Consider the following 24,442-nt stretch of genomic DNA (forward strand, 5'->3'; position numbering starts at 1 on the left):
AGGAAGGAAGGAAGGAAGGAAGGAAGGAAGGAAGGAAGGAAGGAAGGAACTTTTTACCTTTGGCCTTTTTAACCACCTCATAAAACCAACTACTTACAGTACAGCTAAATACATACACAAAAAGCTACAGGAATGCTGGGAATAAGATCTGTTGTTTTTTACCAGGTTTCTTCTCTCCTTTGACAGCATAATGAACACGGTCACAGCACAAGTCAAGTCAGAAGTGGGCCAGAGAAGGCTCTAAGCTGGTTCGATCTTCTGAGGTCATTAAAAATGGCTGGCCCCTCACAAGAGGAACGAAAATATAAAATGTAAATCAAAACGCAAATTTCCCTTTTTAAAGTACTTTTAAGGAAAAGAGCAGGGCCGTGGGAGCATGGGTTCTTTTTCCCTCCCCTGCGGCAAAGCCAGGCCGTAGACCTGGCTGCGGGCGGGAGGCCGGTGTCACGTTCAACAGGCACTGTCCCTGGCAGGCTCTCTACTCACGCGTGACCACGTTCAGATTCTGGGACAAGAAGTGGAGGTCACAGCGGTCTTTTCTGTCCCCCTGTCTAGTCCTCCTCATCAGTCTTTGCTTCTTGGTGTTGACATCGTCCTCCTCATCGTCTTCTGCCGGAACCACCTCCATCCTCCTGCTGCCCTCACGCCCCTCCCCTTCTTGGCCCACCTCTCCGGAGGCCTCCTGCTCTCCATCCTCCTCATTAGCATTCCCACTAGCAGCTACGTACCTTCCACTCTCCACCCTCTTCCTTCTCGTCCTGTAAGTCCTGGGTGGTGCTCTCAGCACCGTGTTCACGACCCCGTCTGATGTGGTGGGGCACGCCGGTGACCCGATGCAGCGGATGAGAAAGAAAGCCGGAGTTTGGGGACTGTGGTGACACAGGGCTGCCTGAGTCCGCGCTGGAGGGGCAGAGGCCGCCAGCAGGGAGCCAGGGCCAGGAACGGTGCCAGGATGGCTTTCCAGGGCAGATGGTCCATCGTAACCTTACGTTCACGTATTCTAGGGGAACTTTCCTTCCTCATTCAAGTATCTCTACAGCAATATGCTGAAAAGAGTTCTATCTAGCCAAGGAGCAAATCATAACTGAAAAAACCACTCACTAGCAAAATTGCAAAGCATCTGGTTTTCATTCAGAATGATATACAAACTCTCAATAGTTTAGCACAGATCAGTGGAGTCATCTGCTGCGAATGACCAATTTCCAGGACAAATTCTAGAGTAAAGAAGTATCTCCTTGAAGTTTAGATTGTACCCTGAGTATCATCTCTAATACAAGAGCTACCTCTGGGTTTTAACTTTGCAAACTTACTGGATCAAAACGATGACCAATTTGGTAATCCAAAGAAAAATACCCAGAGGAAACTGCCAACGCAGGAAAGATCCACGCCAAACATAAAGCTACGGACGAGACCTAGATTTCCTAGACTCCAAAGTGCAAAGAAGAACATCAGAGATCGCTGAATGAAATAATGAAACAATGTGCTGGGTCAATTACTTTAAGGCCAGTGTCCATTCGGATCTGTCAATGTCCATGCCACAAAAATGTTAGATATTTTGAATGCGACCCCTGGAGAGAAACAGAACAAGCTGGCTGTATGTCTACCTAGCAGGCATCCAATAATTGTTCAACTGATGGACAGATATTCATAAATAATATCCCCAAAATAGCCATTTCAAGATTTCTAAAATTACAGATAAGTTTTACCAATTTCAGGCAAAAAATAAGTAGTAACAAAGAGAAGAAACAATACTGCCTTAGAGAACTATTTGGGAAAGAAGAAACTATTAAAAACCTTGCTCATCTGTCACAGCAGCTTGTGATAAGGAGTGAAATATTTAGTTATCTGACGCTAATGTACGTAGGTAAGAAAATTATCTTAAACGGCTAAAATAATTTAACTTGAATTTGATTTGTGGTATGTATTAATGTTACCACCTGTTAAAATTAATATCCTCTAACTCCAAATCTACTTTTCCGATTTAAATTTCATTTAGTGTAGGTAATTTCAAATTTATTTTGATTGATTCATTTTCTAGTGACAAAATCAAAAATAATGTATTCCAGTCTCAATTTTGCTTCGAAAAACTAGAGACAATATAAAGAACTATCACAATTCAATGATAAAAGGACAAATAATCGAATTAAAAATGGGCACAAGATGTAAATGTACATTTCTCCAAAGATAAACAAGTAACCATGAAAAGAAGGTCAACATCATTAGCCATGAAGGAAATGCAAATCAGAATTACAGTGAGCTATCACTTCACATCTACTAGGATAGCTATAATAAAAATATTTAAAAAATAATACCGGGGCACCCAACTCTAGATTTCACCTCAGGTCATCATGGCACGGTTTGTGAGTTCAAGCCCCACATCAGGCTCCACTTACAGTGCAGAGCCTGCTTGGGATTCTCTCTCCCTCTCTCTCTGCCCCTCCCCCGACTGGGCAGGCTCTCTCTCTCAAAATAAATAAATAAGCTTTTTTTTTTTATTTTTTTTTTAATGTTTGTTTATTTTTGAGACAGAGAGAGAGCATGAGCAGGGGAGGGTAAGAGAGAGAGGGAGACACAGAATCTGAAACAGGCTCCAGGCTCTGAGCTGTCAGCACACAGCCCGACGCGGAGCTTGAACTCACAGACCACGAGATCACGACCTGAGCCAGAGTCGGTCGCTTAACCGACTGAGCCACCCAGGCGCCCCTAAATAAGCTTTTTTAAAAAATGGTAAATTCTGACAAAGTTTATTTAAAAAAATAAATTAAATTAAAAATAAAAGTACCCAAAAAAACCCACTAGAGACGAGCTTGAGCCACAGCATCACAGTTCTCATTTCTGAGCCCTCTGCCTCAATGTCTCTTCCACAGTCTACCCCCAGCAAGCTCGTACTCAACTTTCACAACTCCGTCACATGTCACCTCCCCTAAGAGGCCCTCCTTACCCTCTTCAGAAAGAGTAAGGCATTGCTTCCTCTGTGCCCAGACTAGCTATGGCACATCCTAGCTAAGATTCATACATACGTCTCCCCCAGGATAAGACCCTCAATGGACCATCCATTCTAAATCCCCAGAGCCAAACTTACGACTTAGGACTTAGAAGAGAATACGCTCTCACTGTGGGTGGGTAGGTGGGTAGATGGGCAAATGGATGGATGGATGGGAGGGAGGGAGGGAGGGAGGGAGGGAGAGAGGAGAGAGGGAGGAAGGAAAAGCAAAAATCAAGGACACAGAAAGCCCTGTTAATGAGCAAGCATCAATACCAAATGAGAGGCAACAGACTAGTTCATGTCAGCAATCAAAAGTTAACACTAGAAAAATACTTTCAGGAGACATTGCTGTCAAGCTCTGACAGAGAATCCAGTATTCTCCCGGGGGAGCTTATTGTTCTAAAAGGAACAAAGACCACACAATCTTGCGGGATGCTATATACCCATTAAAAAATTACACTTACAGGGGCGCCTGGGTGGCGCAGTCGGTTAAGCATCCGACTTCAGCCACGTCACGATCTCGCGGTCCGTGAGTTCGAGCCCCGCGTCAGGCTCTGGGCTGATGGCTCGGAGCCTGGAGCCTGTTTCCGATTCTGTGTCTCCCTCTCTCTCTGCCCCTCCCCCGCTCATGCTCTGTCTCTCTCTGTCCCAAAAATAAATAAATACATTGAAAAAAAAATTAAAAATAAATAAAAAATAAAAATAAATAAAAATAAATAAATAAAAAATTACACTTACAAAAATAGCATGGAAAATGTTTACTTTCACGTAATAGGTACTATGCTGTTTATGCATACAGTAATAACTATGGGAAGAGTAAAAGAAGAAAAAACTCTGTGCATTAAAAATAGTTCAGAAGGAAATGTACCAAAATGTTAACAGCAGCTATTTAGATAATGGAAGTCTGTCCCAGAGATCAGGTCTTCCTGGATTCCAGAGGCTTTCACACAACCTTGGGCCTGAGAAGGCAGATCTTCTTCCTCAAGCCTGATCTCTACCATCTGGAGGTTCTTATGGGGCTCTAGAGCCATGTTCTCTATCATCTGACTGGCTCATCTGAGGACTGGCTCCTCGGAGAATTGGCTCAGACCCCGAAAGTCTTCATCCAATTACTCAGCAGCGGCCCAGGCTTGGACCTGACAAGCTAAGGTTCTAATGCTGGCCTTGAAGGAGGTTGTTTCAAAGGATCAGGGATTAGGTAATAAGGGCCAAAGGTAGACTGTTAATTAATTATGGGAAAACAAAGGCTCGATTAGGAAAGAGATTTTTGTAAAAATAAAACAGCTAGTAGCTGCCTAGACATGGGAAATGACAGGGGGAAGAATTCAAGATTTCTGACCTAGACAGGGGACAGAAACAGTGGCCCCCGTAGCACAGATGCAGGTCAGAGAAGGAGGGTGTAGCTCGGGCACGAGACATGTTCACTTGAAGACACCTATCCGGAGATACACGCCATGCACAGCTGTGCCACAAGTGACGGTAAGTGCACGAACGAACTCCTGGAAGGTCAACGATGATGATGTCACCAAGGATGACAGACAGCAGGCAATGGGGTGAGGAAGACGGGTGCACGGCAGGGGTGAAAACCATCAAGAAGACGGAAATATGTCACACGGGCACAGTGAGTGGGCAGGACTTCAAAAGAGGTGTGTTTGCCTGATTGAGTAATGGCGACAGAACAATGGACCGAAAGCGGCAGCACAGAGCAAACACTATGCTGACCTCCGCTCCGCCTTATGAATCAGAGGGAATTTGCCTAGAAGTTACAAGTGCAATTAAAATGCTTGACTTAATTTCCTACAGATTTCAATTTGACTAGGCAATAAATTAGAACTAAATAACCACATTTGCATAGCATTTTACCACTTGCAAAGCATTTTTAAACACATTATCTCATCTGAGCTCCCCAACAGTTGCATGAGGTAAGTTATTTATGATCTCCATCTTAGGGATGAGGAAACAGACATACAAAAATGTCGTGACTTGCAGAAAGGCGTCATAAGCGGGAAACCAGGAGGTAGGGCCAGGGTGGATCTTTGGCTCTAAAGGCTGGGCTGAAACACTCTGAACGTGCACTACCGACTTCCCGTCTGAGGACAGGTGCTCTGATGTGGGCTGTCTCCACTCCCGTGCACAAGGATGATTTCCTTCACGATGCCTAAAACAACTAAACTCTGCACACGCATTTCTATTCATGCATTATACTCACCAAGCTTTCCCTAAGAAAAATGATTTTTACACTGAGAACGTTACAAATGATCGCCACTCCTTGTGAAAAGAGCTACAAAGTAGAGAGGAGGGGTGAGAGGGCAAACAGGGCTGATTAAGAATATAACTACGAAGAGGGACACCTGGGTGGCTCAGTCGGTTAAAGCATCCGACTTCGGCTCAGGTCTCACAGTTCGTGGGTTCGAGCCCCACACGGGGCTCTGTGCTGCCAGCTCAGAGCCTGGAGCCTGTTTCGGACTCTGTGTCTCCCTGTCTCTCTGCCCTTCCCCTGCTTGCTCACACACACAGGCTCTCTCTCTGTCTCAAAAATAAACATTAAAAAAATTTAAGGGGCGCCTGGGAGGCTCAGTCAGTTAAGCGTCCGACTTCTACGCAGGTCATGATCTTGCGGTCCGTGAGTTCGAGCCCCGTGTCAGGCTCTGTGCTGACAGCTCAGAGCCCGGAGCCTGTTTCAGATTCTGTGTCTCCCTCTCTCTCTGACCCTCCCGTTCATGCTCTGTCTCTGTCTCAAAAATAAACGTTAAAAAAAATTTTTTTTAAAGAAAAAAAAATTTTTTGAAACAACTAAAAGAATAGAACTACCAAGAGAACAGCTCCCCTTACCCTCCCTACCCTTCTCTACAGCCAATTCACCACAAAGCCATTAGGTGGGGCTGAACCAGGCAGGCAGTGGTACTAGGGGAAGGTGAGGGGTGGTCTACGGAGGAACACCAGAGCCCCTCCACAGGGAAGAGGGTGTCAGGGCACAAGCAGGATGAGGAAGGCGTGGGGCATCAGTGCCCAAGAAATGAAGAGGGTGGGGATGGTGATAAAGGACAGTGGTCTGACATGAGGTGTCACAGTCCGAGCAGAGGGTGAGCTTCGGCGAGGCAGGCAGCCCAGCCCAGGGCCTCAGAGCCTGAGAACAGTGAGACAGGCAGGTCCACAGGGGATGGCCCCGCCCGGGCTGTCGGGGCTACCCTACAATGAGATGGGCATGTGCGCCAAAGGGCAGCCTGGCATGGGTTGTCAAACCCAAAGGAAGTGACGAGGGCATGCACATGGGGCAGCGCCTGTTGTCAGAGCATAGACATGGTGAGGGCTGTGGGTACACGTGCAGGAGGATGGCCCCGTGCAGCTGTAGAGGAGCGTGCCCAGAATGTGCCGGAATCCAGGAGGGGAAAGCAGGCATCCCTGTAAAAACGCAGCGAGGTGCAAGAGTGTAAGAGTCCCGGGGAGGTCAAAGGTCTCATGACGAACAGGGAATTTACATACTCCTAAAACACCATCTCACAAAATACACAGTAAGGGTGAAAAGTAACTTCACAGCATAGAAACTCAGCAGGCATCACCTTAACATATTGATCAAAGTTAATTAACATCAACGATAACGGGACAAATCAAAGTCAAGTGCCACAGGGCAGAATGCACAGAGAGGAAGACAGCATCGCTTCCAGAAGATATTCCTGACAAAGATGCAAAACTTGAACCTGCTCGTGAGAAACACCAGACAAACACAAATCAAGGGACAATCACTCAAATCACTGGCAACACTCCTCAAAAACGTCAAAGATGAAAAGACAAGGAAAGAGACAAAAACTGGTCCAAATTAAAGGAGTCTTACAGAGACATGACAACTCAAGGCAAAACATAATCACACAGTGGGTCCCCTTGCTGTAAGGGGCACTCAAGTGAACGATGTGAACGAGGTCTGACAATTAGGTGGCAGCGACGCCCCAAGTGTTGGTTCCCCTTTTTGATGGTCATGTTGTGGTTTCGTAAAAGAATAACTCTGCAGAAAACAGACACTAAAGAATTTGGGGGTGGGGGCGCCTGGGTGGCTCAGTCAGCTGGGTATCTCTGACTCTTGATCTCAGCTCAGGTCACGATCTCATGGTTTGTAGGTTCAAGCCCCGCGTCGGGCTCTGTGCTGACGGTGTGAAGCCTGGTTGGGATTCTGTCTCTCCTTCCCTCTGTCCCTCCCCAGCTTGTGCACTCTCTCTCTCAAAATAAATAAGTAAACATTAAAAAAAAATTAAAAAAAAAAAAAAGAATCTGGGGGTGATGAGGCAGTGACTGAACAGCTTCTTCGCAAATGGTTTTGAAAACGAGATTTTCAGTAATGCTCTTTCTGCAACGTTACTGTAAACATCGTTTCTTTTTTTTCTTTTCTTTTTTGTTTGTTTTGTTTTACTTTTGAAACAAGGTGATCGGATAGGCAGGCTGCTTGGCAATATAAGAAGCTATAGCTGCCACACACACACAAAAATTGCAAAAGAATGGAAAGCACTATAAAATAAGGGATAGGGCTCTCTATCCAATGGAGGTATTTTTCCCTTGATAGGAAACAATGTCAGTGGCAGGACCAATAAAGACATTGACAACGTGTGGTTTTTTAGTGCTGAAGGGAATATTTATTTTAAAAGTCAAAGAGAAACAAAGAATATTCACATATAATGATTTTTATAAATCTTTCCCTGTAAGTGAGAAATAAGTTGATTCAGAGCCAGTAATATTTGATGCCTTTAGTACTATATATATTAGATAACATTCAGGCTTTAACATTTTACTATTCACATGCTACCCTATTTCCAATTAAAAAAGAAAAACCCAGTTTCCTTCATAATATTTTTAAATATCCATAACACATTCAACACCTATTCAATGCTAAAAACACTCATCAAGTAGGGGAAAATGGTATTTTCCTCAAACACAAAAAAGGACACCTACCAAAAATCCTATAGCCAACATCATACCTAACAGTGAAAGACTTAATTCTTGGCCCCTAAGATCAGGGACCATGCAAAGATGTCTAATCTCACCTCATATTCAATGTAATACAAGAAGGTATAGACAGCATGGTAAAGCAAGAAAAGGAAACAAAATGCATACCAATAAGAAAGAAAGAAAAAGAAAGAAAGAAAGAAAGAAAGAAAGAAAGAAAGAAAGAAAGAAAGAAAGAAAGAAAACTGTCTCTTTCCTGCAGATAATATGATTATCTATGTAGAAAATCCCAAGGTATTTGCAAAAAAAAACTCCAGAAGTAATAAGTGAATTCTGCACAGTTGCAGACTAGATCAACAAACAAAAATCAACCATCTGTATATACTCACAACCAACCAATGAAATCAAAATCAAAAAAGCAATACCACTTACAATGGCTCCAAAGGAAATGAGACACTTTGGTATAAATCTAAGAAAATATGTGCTGGATCTGTAGGCTGAAAATTACAAAATTTTGTTGACAGACCGGACAGAAGACCTTCACTGGAGAGACTCACCATGTTCTTGGATTAAAGACTCAACAGAGTATAGATGTGAATTCTCCCCAAACTGCTCTGTAAGTTTTAACACAATTCCTACCAAAATTCCAGGAAGGTTTCTGGCACACACAGGCAAACTTATTCCGAAATCTATATGGAATGGAAAACTCCCTAAAATAGCTAAAAGGAAAAATCAAGTGGAAGGAACTGGTCTACCCGATTTCAAGACTTCTTATAGACCTATGGTAGTCAACAAATCGTGACTAGGGGGAGATCCTTCCAGGGAATGTAAACAACAGACTGGCCAACTAGGAGTTTAATCTACTGCCATTAACAGGAAACCTTCAACATTCACATCCTCCCCTGTATCCTGTGCTTGTATACCAGATGCCGTTGTTTTTAATTCTCCCGTTTTCTAAGTGGGAGGATTCTTCACAGTTATCCTGTTCCTTTATCCGCAGTACTTTACTGGATATACCGGGAGCACAGATTTTCTCGATTAGCTTTAGGGTCACCAGAGAACGAGCTATGACCAAACCTAATGCAGAAAGCTGTGCATCAAGCAGACACTGTGGACTCAGAGGGAGATGCAGGCGTGGATAAGAACAGGTACCGACTGCCTTGGAAAGCTGGTGACTGTAACTCCCTAAAATGTTTTCACAAGAAAAAGGATCTGTTTGGATTTTGACTAGCCAGAGTGGTCGCTTTTGTAGGTATTGTTCGTTAGCGAACCCAACCCCTATCTCCAAACTCCTTCTCCCTTCCCCCATCTCTACTAAGAGGCTGGAGGAGCTAAATCTCCTTTTCACAGCCTTTCTTCTAGTGAGGGGTGGCCATGTGAAACAGCTGGTCCTTAACACCTAAGGGGACGTTGGCTGGCCTGCAAGGCTTCAAGAAAGGTTTTCGGCTTCCTGGAAAAATGAAGTGATGTTCTAAGGCTTCTGGTCTCCTTAAATGTAAAATGAAGAGAGATGCCCCTTCACGGTGCCTCAAACAGAAAGGTAATGACCCCAGCACCTCGCAGCCACGAAGGAAAGGCCAAGAAAATGACCAAACAACAGCCCTGACACTGTTGAGCTGCTAAACCAATGTCAACAGACACCGACCTCCAAATTTCTTTTTTCATGAGAAAAAAATAAACCCTCATGAGTTTAAGCCTCTGTTACATACAATAAAATGCATCCCTAGAAAACACTAATTCAAAAGGATACATGCACCCCTATGTTTACTGCAGCATTATGTACAAACAGCCCAACAATAGAAGCCGCCCAAGTGTCACCAATAGATGAACGGATAAAGATGGGGGGGAGGGGGGGTTGGACCTACAGGGTGTCAGGCTAAGTGAAATAAATCAGAAAGAGAAAGACAATATTACATGATTTCACTTATATGTGGAATTCAAACAACCAAAGAGTTAACTATGTATGTGTGTACATATCTGTGTGTGTGTGTATACATACATTTATATACACACACCTAGAGGGTATTATGCTAAGTGAAATAAGTCAGAAACAGAAAGACAAACACACTGCATGATTTCATTCATAGGTGGAATCTGAAAAACAAAACAAACAAAAAGCAGAAACAGACCTATAAATATTCAGAACAAACTGATGGTTGCTGGAGGGAAAGAGAGTGAGAGGGTATGGAAAATGCGTGAAGGAAAACAGAAGGTTCAGGCTTCCAATCATGGAATGAGTAAGTCACAGGAATAAAAGGTACAGCAAAGATACATACCACAGGTCAATGATCTTGTAGTGGTGTTACATGGTGACAGATGGTAGCTACACTTGTGGTGAGCACAGCATAAGGGAGAGAGAAGTCAAGTCACTATGCTGAACACCTGAAACTAACGTAACAACGTGTGCCAATTACACATCAACAATAAAAAGCATCCCAGGGACGCCTGGATGGCCCAGTTGGTTAAGCATCCGACCTCAGCTCAGGTCATGATCTCACAGCTCGTGAGTTTGAGCCCCGCATCAGGCTCTGTGCTGACAGCTCAGAGCCTGGAGCCTGCTTCAGGTTCTGTGTCTGTCTGTCTGTCTGTCTGTCTCTCTCTCTCTCTGCTCCTGCCCCATTCGTGCTCCATCTCTCTCTCTCTCTGCCCCTGTCCCATTCATGCTCCGTCTCTCTCTCTCAAAAAAAAAATATTTTTTATAATAAACAAATACTATCCCTAACTAATATAGGGTATGTTATTTCATAATAGATTTTTAAAATAGAAAAAGTGATTTACTATTACATGAATATTAATATTTCTAATACTGTTGTACCTAATATTTCTGGAGCCTCTCAGAATACTTTCATATTGAGTATCAATTTGATAGTATCTGTTATAATGCTCCCGTGTATTATTTCACTTAACCTCTCAAGACCTCAGTTCCTTTCCCTCATTCGACACGTATTTTAAAGTGTCTACAATGCATCATGCCATCCAGCTGAATTTCTAGCAAGAAACTTATTTGCCAAATGCAACTGACGGGAAGTGCTGTCTCCTAACAACAGGTAAGAGGCAATGAAGTTCAATTTGGTATATAATGGCGGGGGGTTGGAGGGGAGGGGGAGAAGTAATGCAGTAAAGAGGCTTCTGAATGAGCCCATGCTAACTCAGTGAGTTGAAGAAGGGTGGGGGGTATGGAGTAATAACAGTGGATTTAAAAGTTAAATAATTACTGGGGCGCCTGGGTGGCGCAGTCGGTTAAGCGTCCGACTTCAGCCAGGTCACGATCTCGCGGTCTGTGAGTTCGAGCCCCGCGTCGGGCTCTGGGCTGATGGCTCAGAGCCTGGAGCCTGTTTCCGATTCTGTGTCTCCCTCTGTCTCTGCCCCTCGCCCGTTCATGCTCTGTCTCTCTCTGTCCCAAAAATAAATAAACGTTGAAAAAAAAAATTAAAAAAAAAAAAGTTAAATAATTACAAAATAAAAGAAGTATGGGAAATAAAGCATACTCAAACCACATCCTCAAGCCCCCCAACCAAAAGAAGGACAGCAAAGAAAACATCAATCCTAAATCTGATTTTAATGGTTGGGGGTAGGGGAACACAATTAAGGCAGGTCTCAGAGATAGGGCTACTGTTTTAAGGATAAACCAAGAAGAAAGGCTGATAAGCTTAAATTGGTCAAAGGCGTATAGAGTCTCCCAATTACAATTTTATAGAATCTGACTTAATTTTAACGTTAACAGTCCACATCTCCTTCTAAGAAGGTATTTCAAAATCTTCATTACAGCAAAATCTGTTTTTGCTGAGCTTTACCCAGAAGCAATTCATTGACTCTAAAGACCTTACTTCTACCTAACCCCATAGGGAAAATAGATCTAAATATTACAAATCACTTAAGAGGGTTAAAATACACAGAACACGTGTGAACCAAATATGTCTAAAAGCTTATTAAACTGTACCTTATAGCAATATATTGAGTTTTTATACACTACCTATACAACTGGAACTCAGAAAGCCCTAGTTTTTAGGAATTTGTCATAAGCCACAAAGACATTCAAAAATTTTCAATTGATTTAGTGAATTTCACTTATTTCCCCGGTGAGGACTGTGGAAAGGAAACGTACTAGCCTAATGCACATACCCCTGGAATTCGTGTCCAAGTAACCAACGCAGAAAAGGTAAGACAGATGCATCCACACTGAACACTTTAACTTCATTTACCAGTAAATTTTCCTCTCACGGCCATTTTTATATTTGATAGATAAGAGAACCCAGGTAAGTAATTTAAGAGTTTCACAATATATTCAAGTTTGTTGAAATAGCACAGAATATGTAACTATCTCCAGATTACAATTACACAAAAAAGATCCTAGTCTCATCTATGGTTTACTCTTACCAAAAGTTTATACCTTCTTCAAGTGAAACAGAATCATTTTTCCTAGGATTTAACGATCTGTACTATCTTTATCCAGAATCCTTCTGTTGTATCTTTTTGCAACCAGAGCAAAAACAAATACTGTCTTTTTGTATGAAGTATGTTAAGTATTCTGAGAAGTCATGTCATTACTCAGAAAACAGAGGAAGAGAGGAAGTGAGAATATCTTATAAACCATAATTACAGATCTATGCCAAAAAGCATAGAAGCATAAAGACAAAATTCGGCTTTAACAAAATCATAATTATAAAGAATGAGAGTTTTTATTCTCTACCTACCCTACTCTAATACCATTTGTTGATGTGAATATAATAAATTCAATTAAACAAACCAAAAATTGGCTTCCATATACTCTGAAGAAACGTGGTGCTATAGAGAATGAAATACAAAAGCTTATGTAAAAAATTTTAGCACTAAGTAATCTTACAATCTGAAATACTTCTCAAATTTGTGTGTCTCACTCTCCTCCCCAGTACTTCCTTCACTGGTGGAAATGGATGTTTTTAAATTAATTCTAGCCCTCGGATCTAATCTGCGAGATCGCAGCCCAGTTTCAGGAGTCTGTGGGAGTCTCAGGGTGGCAGCAAGGTGGTGAAGGGAAGCAGGGATCCAACCCCATCAAAGGCAGGTCTTCTGAACTGTATACACAGGATGGAGAGGCAAGTAACTGGACACCCTGGTGGTATGTGCCCAGCCAGCCTCTGGGTCAGAAGATAACGAGCTGCATCTGCAGGAAGGAGGAAGAGTCTGGGCAAAAACCAGCGAAAACCTGTGGAGTTTTTCTAATGAGTTCTCTGATGGGGAGTAAAGGGCTGTGTGGGGTGGCAGGAGTGCCCCCGTGGACCTCAGCTCTACACAACGCCTGCAGAATGGTCTCTGCCGAGAGCGGACCACCAGCTCATCTCAGCGGTCACCCCTGAAGTGGTACCAGATACCTACTCGTAAACTGGAAACAGACCCCTTGAATGAGGCAGTGAAGTCTCCCAAACTACAAAGATCTCGTCTCAAGAAAAGAATTCCACAATAAGCAGCGTGTAAAAGGTTCTCCAGTTGCCCAAAAAAAGCACAATAAGCCAATATTCCCTAAATATACATACATAATCGTAACTACCACGTATTAAGCATGTTCCTTTGTGCCAGCCTGCAAGAACTTTTTATGCATAAATTCATTCAATCCTTACAATTCCATGAGACACCTTATCCCCACCTTACAGATAAGGAACCGGAGTTTACATAACTTGACCAAGGTCACACATTACCAAATGGTAAAACAGGAATTTGGCTTTAGCAATCTAGCTCCAGACGCTGCAACCTTCTTAAGTTTTTATTTAAATTCCAGGTCGTCAACATACAGCATAATATTAGTTCAGGTGTAGACCTTAGTGATTCATCACCCACACAGAACACCCAGTGCTCCTCCCAAGTACCTCCTGAATACCCACCACCTATTTAGGCCATCCCTCCGCCTACCTCCCTTCCAGGAACCCTCAGTTTGCTATAGTTAAAAGTCTATTTCCTGGTTTGCCTCTTTTTTTTTTTTTTAACCCCCTACGTTCATCTGTCTTCTTAAATTCCACAGACAAGTGAGATCATACAGTACCTGTCTTTCTCTGACTCATTTCGCGTACAATACTCTCTAGTTCCTTCCACATCACTGCCAATGACATGACCTCATTCTTTTTTTTTATGGCTGAGTAATATTCCTTTGTGGGTGTGTGGGGGAGGGGGTGTACACATCTTCTTTATCCATTCATCAGTCAGTGGACATTTGGGCTCTTTGCATAATTCGGCTCTTATTGATAATGCTCCTATAAACAACAGGGTACATGTATCCCTTCAAATCAGTATTTCTGTATCCTCTGGGTAAATGCTTAGAACAATTGCTGGATTATAGGGGAGTTCTATTTTTAAGTTTTTGAGAAACTACCACACTGTTTTCCAGAGTGCACCAGTCTGCATTCCCACCAGTGTAAAAGGGTTGCCCTTTTCTCCGCATCCTCACCAACGCTTGTTGTCTCCTGTGTTGTTAAGTTTCACCATGCTGACTGGTGTGAGGTGAGGTGATATCTCATTGTGGTTTGATTTGTATTTCCCTGATAATGAGTGATGTTGAACATCTTTTCACATGTCTGTTGGCCATCTGGATGTCTTCTTTGGAGAAATATCTGTTCATGTCTTCTGCCCATTTTTTAACTGGATTATTTGTTTTTTTGCATGTTCAGTTTTTTTTAAGTTCTTTATATATGTTGGATATTAACCCCTTATCAGATACAGTGAACACAGACAGTAACCTCTTTGACATCAGCCATAGCAACCTCTTCCTAGATAGATATGCCTCCTGAGACAAGGGAACAAAAGCAAAAATAAACTATTGGGACCTCATCAAGATAAAAAGATTGCACACAGTGAAGGAAACCATCAACAAAACTAAAAGGCAACTTCCATAATAGCAGAAGATACTTGCAAACAAACTCTGCCACCTTCATCACCACTGCTGTCAAATATATTTAAAAGCACATCAAAACATTTCAGTAATAAAATAAGGGTCTGTTACATAGTACTATTTTTCTTTATGCTAGTCACCATGGCTAAGAAACCAACAAAACCCACCCATTAAAAAACTAACCTCCCCCTCGATTTTACTTTGTGAAACATAAATAGCAAGCATCTCGCACGGAATGAAAAATTTTTGATGTGGTACACTACTTCTTCCATGAACTACAGCAACAGATTTTCTTTCAACAAGATTTGAACACAACATAGCAATTTCCCTTTCCCCCTGCGTTTGGTAAAGTGTATTGTAAAGGATCCCATTTTAAAATTATTAATACACTGAATAATGTTAAGGGCATAAAGTAAGTCTAAGCTGGCAAGCTATGTTATATGATATCCCATTCCCCATATTCCAAATGGATCACAGCATAAACTTACTAGTTTATGTAGTCAGCTTATATATTGATTATCTTACAAAGTCAGCTTGTGTATTGATTAAGATTTTTCAGAAATTATTAAATAAGGGTATAGATTTCACTATAACTTTAAACTCTGTTACTAAAAAGTGAATGGGCTTTCTGCAAGGAAAATTTGACTACAACAGTTTATATACCATAGAAATATACAGGTTTATATTTCATTGCCTCACTACCTACCCCCTCCAAAAAAAAACCTTTTAATATACTTTTCTTCCCCCAAAATTCCATACAAAACCAATATAACCGGTCCCCTCAAATATCCTTAAGCACAAAAACATTTTATTGAAAAAAGCCTAGCAAGTCCAAGTGTTTCCTGGTTTCATAATAGTAAAAAAAAAAAACTACACATATGTATCAGTATATCAGTTTCTTTTTTTTTTTTTAACTTTTTTTTAACGTTTATTTATTTTTGAGACAGAGAGAGACAGAGCATGAACGGGGGAGGGTCAGAGAGAGGGAGGCACAGAATTTGAAACAGGCTCCAGGCTCTGAGCTGTCAGCACAGAGGCCGACGCGGGGCTCGAACTCACGGACTGCGAGATCATGACCTGAGCTGAAGTCGGCCGCTTAACCGACTGAGCCACCCAGGCACCCCTCAGTATATCAGTTTCTAATGCAAACGGTAACTAAAAGTTTCTTTATAAAATGAAAGTTGTACTAGATAAAAGCTAAGATAACGATTCTATATTACAATTGTGCTTAAATGTAAATAGTAAACTTGAGGAGGCAGTAAGGGAGAGTAGACATGAACTCTGGGGACAAAACGTGTTGACCAAAGTGAAAGAATAATACAGAAGCACAAACCTGTTTTTCAAACCGCAATGAACTAAAACAAAAGAAATAAAATTAGCAAAGAAAAACACAAGTGTTCTAATGTGGGAAGAGGCCAGACTTAATCTATAAACTTTTGGAAAATGTCACCTGGAAGCACGGTAAACAAATGCAAAGGAAAACAAAATATTTCGATAGTCAACCCAATCCTGTTCTTCACTCCCTTTGCCCAGAATAGCCATCCAAAATCCAAAAGCAATACTATGAGGAGGAAAAGGAAAATAAGAAAATCTGCAAACATCTCATTGATAGAACCCGATTTTTATTTTAGAAAAATACAATTTCAAACATATGAGTAAGACCTTAGGAAATACAGTATCCATGAACATTTGGTGGCGGGGTTGGGGAGGGGGGTGCGGGGGAAGACTTCGTATTCAGAAATGTAGCCTCAAATCTTCACTCCATCACATACTAGCAATGGGACAGTAGTCAGGCACTTAACCTCTGAAACTTCACATTCCTCATCTAAGATGTGGGGATAGTATCTGTGGATTTGTCACCAAGACTAAACATAATCTACATAAAGTTGCTATAGGTCAGAACTAGCACACTGTAGAAGCTTAACAATTGGTACAAACACTTAAATTCTTTAAAAATTCTTCAAGGGAGGGGGGTGCCTGGGTGGATCGGTCAGTTACACGTCCAACTCTTGGTTTTGGCTCAGGTCATGATCTCACAGCTCCGTGAGTTCGAGCCCTACATCTGGCTCTGCACTCATGGTGCACGGCCTGCTTGGGATTCTCTCTCCCCCAAAATAAACTTAAAAAAAAAAAAAAAAAGAAATTCTTCAAGAGGGGAGCCTGGCTCGCTCAGTTGGTACGGCCTATGACTCTTGATCTCTAGGTTATAGGTTCAAGCCCCATGTTGGATGCAGAGATTACTTAAAAATAAAATATTTTAGAAGTAAATAATTTTCTTTAAGAATGTGGACAAATAGGGGCACCTGGGTGGCTCAGTCAATTAAGCATCCAACTCTTGATCTCAGCTTAGGTCTTGATCCCAGGGTTGTGAGTTCAAGCCCAGCACTGGGTTGGAGAGTGGGCATGAAGCCTACTTTAAAAAAATAAATAAAAATAAAATTAAAACAAAAAAACAAACTGGAAAAATAATTATTTTCAACAGTTCTAAATTTATAAAAGAATTAAATTTATAAAAACACAAGGTCTTTTAGCTATCTAGTTACATACATACTGCCTGGTTACTACTGTTCCAGATTTTATCATCTCCCTCCAATGGATTGAGGGGGTTTTTGTTTCTCAAATATAAACTATGGTTTTTTACATATGGGAAATAAGATTTTCAGCCCAACTTGGTTTTACCTATTTAGCCAGCACATATGAACTAACAATAAGGTTGAAAACCTACCAGAATAATAATGAGAAGTGCTAACATGAGAAAATTGAGTAAACTTGCCACGGATAATTTGCTTATTTTGAACACAAGGAGAAAAGATGATTCTTTAACAGTTTATTCAAGTCAAAGAAGAGAAATATGACTGGCTTTCTAGTAAGTCACCCATTAAAAGATTTCAAGTCAGTTGAACACACACAGAATTTAAGGAGATACTTATTTTTTAAGCCAGTTTATGGTATTTTTTTTTAAGTTTTTATTTCAATTCCAGTAAACATACAGTGTTATATCAGTTTCAGGTGTACAATATAGTGATTCAACACGTCCACACATCACCCGGTGCTCATCACGTGTACTCCTTACTCCCCGTTACCTACTTCACCCATCCCCCACCCACCTTCCTCCTGGTAACCATCAGTTTGTTCTCTATACTTAACAGTCTGTTTTGTGGTTTGCCTCTCTTTTTCCCCCTTTGCTCTCTTATCTTGTTTCTTAAATTCCACATATGAATGAAATCACATGGTATTTGTCTTTCTCTGACTTACTTCACTTAGCATAATACTCTCTAGCTCCATCCATGTTATTGCCAATGGCAAGATTTCATTCTTTTTCATTGCCAAGTAATACTCCATTGTAAAAGTATGTGTATGAAATATTCCACTAAATATGTGTGCGTGCATGCACACACACACACACACACCTGATCTTTATGCATCGTATCAATCAATGGACACTTGGGCTGTTTCCATAATTTGGCTACTATACATAATGCTGCTATAAACACTGGGGGACAGGTATCCCTTCAATTCAGTATTTTTGTATCCTTTGGGTAAGTATCTCCTAGTGCAATTGCTGAATCACAGTACAGTTCTACTTTTAACTTTTTGAGGATCCTCCATACTGTTTTCCAGAGTGACTGCACCAGTTTGCATTCTCACCACCAGTGTAAGACGACGGTTCCCCTTTCTCCGCATCCTTGCCAACACCTGTTGTTTCTTGTGCTATTGATTTTAGCCATTCTGACAGGTGTGAGGTGGTATATCATTGTGGTTGTGATTTGTATTTCCCTGATGATGAGTGAACATTGAGCATCTTTTCATGTGTCTGATGGCCATCTGGATGTCTTCTGCGGAATAATGTCCATTCATGTATTCTGCCCATTTTTAATTGGACTATTTGTTGTTTGTTACTGACTTTTATAAGTTCTTTATACATCTTAGATACTAGCCCTTCATCAGATGTCATTTGCAAAAAGCTTCTCCAATTCAGTAGGTTGCCTTTTAGTTTTCTTGATTGTTTCCTTCTCTGTACAAAGCTTTTTATCTTGATGAGGTCCCAATAGTTTATTTTTGCTTTTGTTTCCCTTGCCTCAGGAGACACATCTAGAAAGAAGTTGCTATGGCAAGTTAGGGGGATATTTAAAAGCTAAAGCAGGATATGGAAACTTTATTGCAATTCAATCAAATGAGTAGATAGTAAAAATCAAGGAAATAAAAAACCACCTCCCCGGCTCAATTTTTGGAACAGCAGGACTCAGGAAGACCTAACCAGTCAAATATCAACAGGACTCACTAGACAGTAACAGAATGTAACAGGCACATGAACACACTACAACAGGAGAAAATCAGGGACCTGTGGAATTGTTCAAAAAATGAGAAATTTCCAGTCAAATGTGTTTTATAAATTCTGCAAATGGTAACTAAAATCTGTATTAGTTTTCTATCACTGCAAGGTGTATCCCGGTGAATACAAAGGTTATTTAATTAAAATAACTTCTCATTTTCAAAAGAGTTTAATAGATGTACAAAAATGTGAACCATATTTTAAGCTGTCTTTGGAGAACAAATCTGAGGATATAATAGAATTAGCAAGAACAAGCCCTATGAGGTTAGCTCAGCTTTAAGATGATCAAGCTGAAAGGAAATATACTATACATGCAATCTAATTAATAAATATAAACTACACAGAAATGTATAGTTGTGTAAAATGTTTGTGCCCACTTGGCACCGCGGAAGTATATTTTCTCACATGAAACTGACAATGGGAAATTGAGCACTAATTGTAATGGTACAATTCTACAGACAGGACATATGCCCTACATCCTGATTCTCAAGAATACAGTCATGAATTTAATCAGGACATTAATTTCTAGCATGAAGCCTTCTATTACACACTAAAAAAATAGGCGATACCTGAACTGCCTATCATTCTTCTGCCTCCATCTATACATTTGGCTCTGTGTAACCACTGTTTGCAATTTTATGATTCCTGAAGCCTCCATCAAGACTCCTCGTTATGGGACCCACTAGTGAAGTCAACTGGACACCTCTACACGAATAAAACCTTGCAATACCCAGGTTACACAGAGACAAGTGCAGGAGGAAAGCTTTATGAGGACACAACGCTAAAACAGCTAAAAGAATATTATGGCATCACCCTTCTGAAGCAACTGATTACTAATTAATAAGAATGCAGCAACACCGAATGTCAGCCCCAAAAAGCTTTTTCTCTTGAATTTGGAATAAAAAGTCAAATATTTAATTTATCTTTTAAAATGTCCTTAATGTTAGAGCTGCATACAGAAGTGATATAAGGGTCAAATGACATGGTATCTGGGATTGCTTTAAAACTCCTCAGCAGGGGCGCCTGGGTGGCTCAGTTTGTTAAGCATCCAACTTCAGCTCAGGTCATGATCTCATGGGTCGTGAGTTCAAGTCCTGCATCGGGCTCTGTGCTGACAGCTCGGAACCTGGAGCCTGCTTCAGATTCTGTGTCTCCCTCTCTCTCTGCCCCTCCCCGGCTCATGCTGTGTGTGTGTCTCTCTCTCAAAAATGAATAAAAACATTAAAAAAAAATTCCTCAGCAAAAACAGAGTAAGAGAAGAGAATAAATCTTAATTATTCAATCTGTTGATGGTTACATGGAGCTCACTCACCTATTCCCTATTCCTGTGTGCCTCTTTGAGCTTTTTATAATAAACATAACTTTTAAATATGAAAAGAGAATATAGGAACTTATTGTGTGGTAAAGGTGGCATTTCAAATCAAAGGAAAAAATAAATGGTATCAGAAGAACTGGTTAGTCATTGAGAAGGGAGGGGAAGAGTTGGGTCCACAAATCACACATAAAGCGAAATAAATTGACGATAGCTCAACAATTTAAATATAAAAAAATGAAACCAGTAAAGTAACAGCAGAAATAATCAGAGAACTATGATCATCACCTTGAAGTAAAAACCAAACATTCATAAAGTCAACTGTATAAAAAATAATTGCTTTCCTCATGGCCAAAGCAACCATAAATGACAAATACAACCAAGAGAGACAAATCAGGAAATCCTATCACAAAGGGCTACTTTCCCAAAGAAACAGTGCCTCAAATTAGTAAGCATCAAGCAACAGAAAAATAACAAATGGATACGGATGGGTCACAGAAAAAGAAATAAAGATAGCTCTTATGAGAATGCAAATTAAAAGACACTGAGATACCACTTTTCATTCATCAGACTAGCAAAGATTTAAAAAAAAAAAAAAAGTCTGATAATACTTGATGTTGGCAAGGCTCTAGGGAAACTAACAAGCTCAGACACTGGTAATGGAAGTGTAAGTTAGTACAATCTCTACAGAAAAGATCTGGCAACATCTGTCAAAATTACTAATTTATACACCTTTTAAACCAGTGATCACACTTCCGGTATTTATTCTTGTTATACCTATACATGTGTAAAGTGGTGCACACACACAGAGATGTGGGTACCCCTGCAGCACAGACGTGGGCAGCAGCCAAAGACAAGAATAGAAACAACATCCATGTCCAGAATGAAAGGTCTGGCTAAATAAATCATCTTACATCCATACCCTACTACTTTTAAAAAAAAGAATAAGGAAATTTCTAATGAAATGGTATTAAATGATCACTAAATCACACATATGTGCGCATGCATGCGATTGTATATATACCTTTATTCTTATAAATCCATATCCTTCTTCATAGAAAGACAAATTGTAATACTGGGTTTCTCCAGAAAGATCTGGTAGCTGGGTCAGATGGATGGGGTCTTATTACTGTTTACCCTTTGGTTCCTTTAGAAGTGTGTACCACGTGAATAAATTATCTGTTCAAAAAATTTTCAATATTCTTAGTTTGATCCAAAAGAACAACAGTAACTGTAAACATAAGTCTTGGTTACATACACCATCAATTTTAAAATGAAATACATAACAGATGTGCTGGGTCCTGAGTCATAGAAAAAGCCCTCCCTATCGAAAATACACTAACGAAAGAATTAGCCTCCTGCAAATATTATCACTTTAAAATAATCTTTCATCTCTAATTTGCACTCCTTGAGGACATTAGGATCCCTTCTACATCTTAAGAGCTAGCAACTCTATCCGTCATATTTAATAGTCCAGATTACCAAGACACAATAGTTTGCCAGCAATTTTTCTCTGCACTGAAGTAAGAAGATGAAATCATCACAACTGAAAGAAAATTATTCTGGGGTGGGTTGGTGTGAACTAATGCACTTTCTCTGCCAAAAAGGAGACAACAAAAGTAAAAGGCAGTTAAGTAGTCAAAAGATGGCAATCTATAGCAGAGAAATGTGGGGAAATTCCAGAGAGGCATAAAAGATGAGCATAGAAAGTTACTGATGATAAAATAAAAAGATGGTCACCCTAGTATATACAATTAATATTATGTAAATGTATATATAAAAAAAGCAAGATTAATAATCTGCATGAAAGCATGAAGTGCTGAGTACATTTCTTTAAGTACAGTTAATGCACATATTGATCTTTAAATATGCACTAAAATTAACCACTACTATGTATATTTTAATGCATCATTATCAAGGACATTCCAGGAAGTTAAGCAAAAAGACAAACAGAAAATATGAGAGAAAAGTTAAAAGACATAGAGGACTACCATATGGTACCATATTACCATTATTATGGTACCATACTACTATATGGTACCATATAGGCTACCATATATAACAGGATACCAGAGAGAAAGAGGAAGAGGAAGAGGAAGAGGAAGAGGAAGAGGAAGAGGAAGAGGAAGAGGAAGAGGAAGAGGAAGAGGAAGAGGAAGAAGGAGAGGGAGAGGGAGAGGGAGAGGGAGAGAGAACATAAAAAGTATGGAAATATATAACAAAATAAAAAAATTTCCTAGAAGTCAGGCATGAACCTTCTCAATGAAAAGCCACAGATTGCTAAACATGGTAACTGAAAAATCATCCACACCTGGAAATACCCTTCTGCTACTTCAAACTGAGGCTAAAGTTAAGATCCTACCCATTTTTCTAAAAAGAAAAAAAAAAAAAAGATACTACAGAGAAAGACAAGAACAGATTGCCATCAGACTCCATAGCTATTAGACTGAATTCTAAAAGAAAATCCTCAAAGATCTGAGGGACAATTATCTCAACCTAGGAAGTTATACCCATTCCAACAAAGAGGAAACATTTTCAGTCATGCATGAGCAGAGAATTTACTACCAGAGACCTTTTCTGACACAATTATTCAAGACAGATTCTAAGTCAAAGTTGAATTTTGTTGACATATTTCCCTTTGGTATCTTGTTAATTTTTGTTTTCATCGTGTGGATAAGATTTACTCACAGAACAGAGAAATAGAAAAAGAAGGAGAGAGAGAGGGAAGGAAAACTCTGAGTATCAGTTATTGGTCCTATAATGAGTTCTGGGCAGGAAGGGTGGGTAAAGAGGACAACCACACATAATTTCCAAGTCAAAACTATTTTTCCAAAATAAGTGTTTTAAGAGCTCAGGCAGAGATAGCAAAAAATGACAGCAGACACACCTACTAATACACACACACACACACACAGATACACACACATACAGAGGCTGTGAAGAACTACCCACACCCCAGCAAGGCCAGTAATTATGCTGCACTCCTATACATGCAATGCAAAACATCACTGCACAACACACACAAGGCCACGGACATGAAAAAGAACCAATTATAAATGTCTAATAATTTTGGTTTATGTTATTAGTACAAAATCGTCCCAAATCCAAAAGCCTGTGAAAAATCATTCTTGTAAAGCTGTGTGCCTCACTGCAACAACACCTTTTCCAAGTCTCATTATGCTAGCTGCAGTAACAAACCACAAACACCAGTAGTTTGATAGCATTAAAGACAAGCACATTGTGCAAATCTTTTTGAATAACTTAATTATGTGTTATTTATTCTTTATAAAACATTACCCTTGGTAAGAGTAGAGAAAGGCGCTAAACAAGCATTATCATGTTCTTTCCAGATCTGGTTTCCCAAGGTAGTGCTAGTTCCAACTGTTTGACTAAACCAGTTGTAAAGTACTTGACTGCAGGCAACTTCAGGCACATTCTCATTTACTCCATGCTCGCAAACTAAAAAATAATTGGCTTCCTCTCTCTACTGGTATCAGTCATAGTTTTAACAGATGGTGCCATTAAATGAGGAAAGTATAGTGCTGAATACAACTAATGACTAACCATATGTCAGCAGCAAAACAGTGTTCTTGTCAAGGATGGAACACACTGGATTTTGTTGACTTGTTTATTTGGGGGAGATGAAAACATAGTACGATGCAGTTGTACACACTGGTACTAACTTGGAACCAGGAACAAACCTGAGAAGTGCTAAAAAAGCAGGAACAGACCTTCAAATTCTTAAATGGTTTTTCAACCTCCTAAAACATACGGGGGTACACCAGAGAAAGCAAATGTACACAATATGCCGATTTCAATCTCACCATTAATGAACGTTATTTTTATTAGTCTAAGAACTTTCTCAACTTTGGCCACAGGCTTTTGACACTGCTAGAAGTCATGATCACTTACATGGCAGGCTTTGAACTTCTCTCTTCCTTTCCCTCAGGACACTTCTATCTGTCCAAACGGTACCTTAGAATCTACTATGCGTATGCTGGTTTACAACAGGAACAACAG

General features: G+C 40.4%; 1 protein-coding gene and 1 long non-coding RNA gene across 7 annotated transcripts in view; both read right to left on the reverse strand.

Annotated features, from left to right (window-relative positions):
* CDKAL1 (CDKAL1 threonylcarbamoyladenosine tRNA methylthiotransferase) overlaps positions 1 to 24,442 on the reverse strand; it is a 717,891-nt gene that overhangs the window by 616,984 nt on the left and 76,465 nt on the right. The gene's annotated exons all lie outside the window — the stretch shown is intronic.
* Positions 13,186 to 17,781, reverse strand: LOC121020489 (uncharacterized). The gene is made up of 3 exons (XR_005786154.1): positions 17,554 to 17,781; positions 16,968 to 16,976; positions 13,186 to 13,196 (listed from the first exon to the last, which is right to left on the reverse strand). It is a non-coding gene; the product is annotated as an uncharacterized LOC121020489 (long non-coding RNA).

The sequence above is a fragment of the Herpailurus yagouaroundi genome, unplaced genomic scaffold, assembly GCF_014898765.1.
Source record: "Herpailurus yagouaroundi ecotype Mexico unplaced genomic scaffold, PumYag 250, whole genome shotgun sequence".
NCBI lineage: Eukaryota > Metazoa > Chordata > Mammalia > Carnivora > Felidae > Herpailurus > Herpailurus yagouaroundi.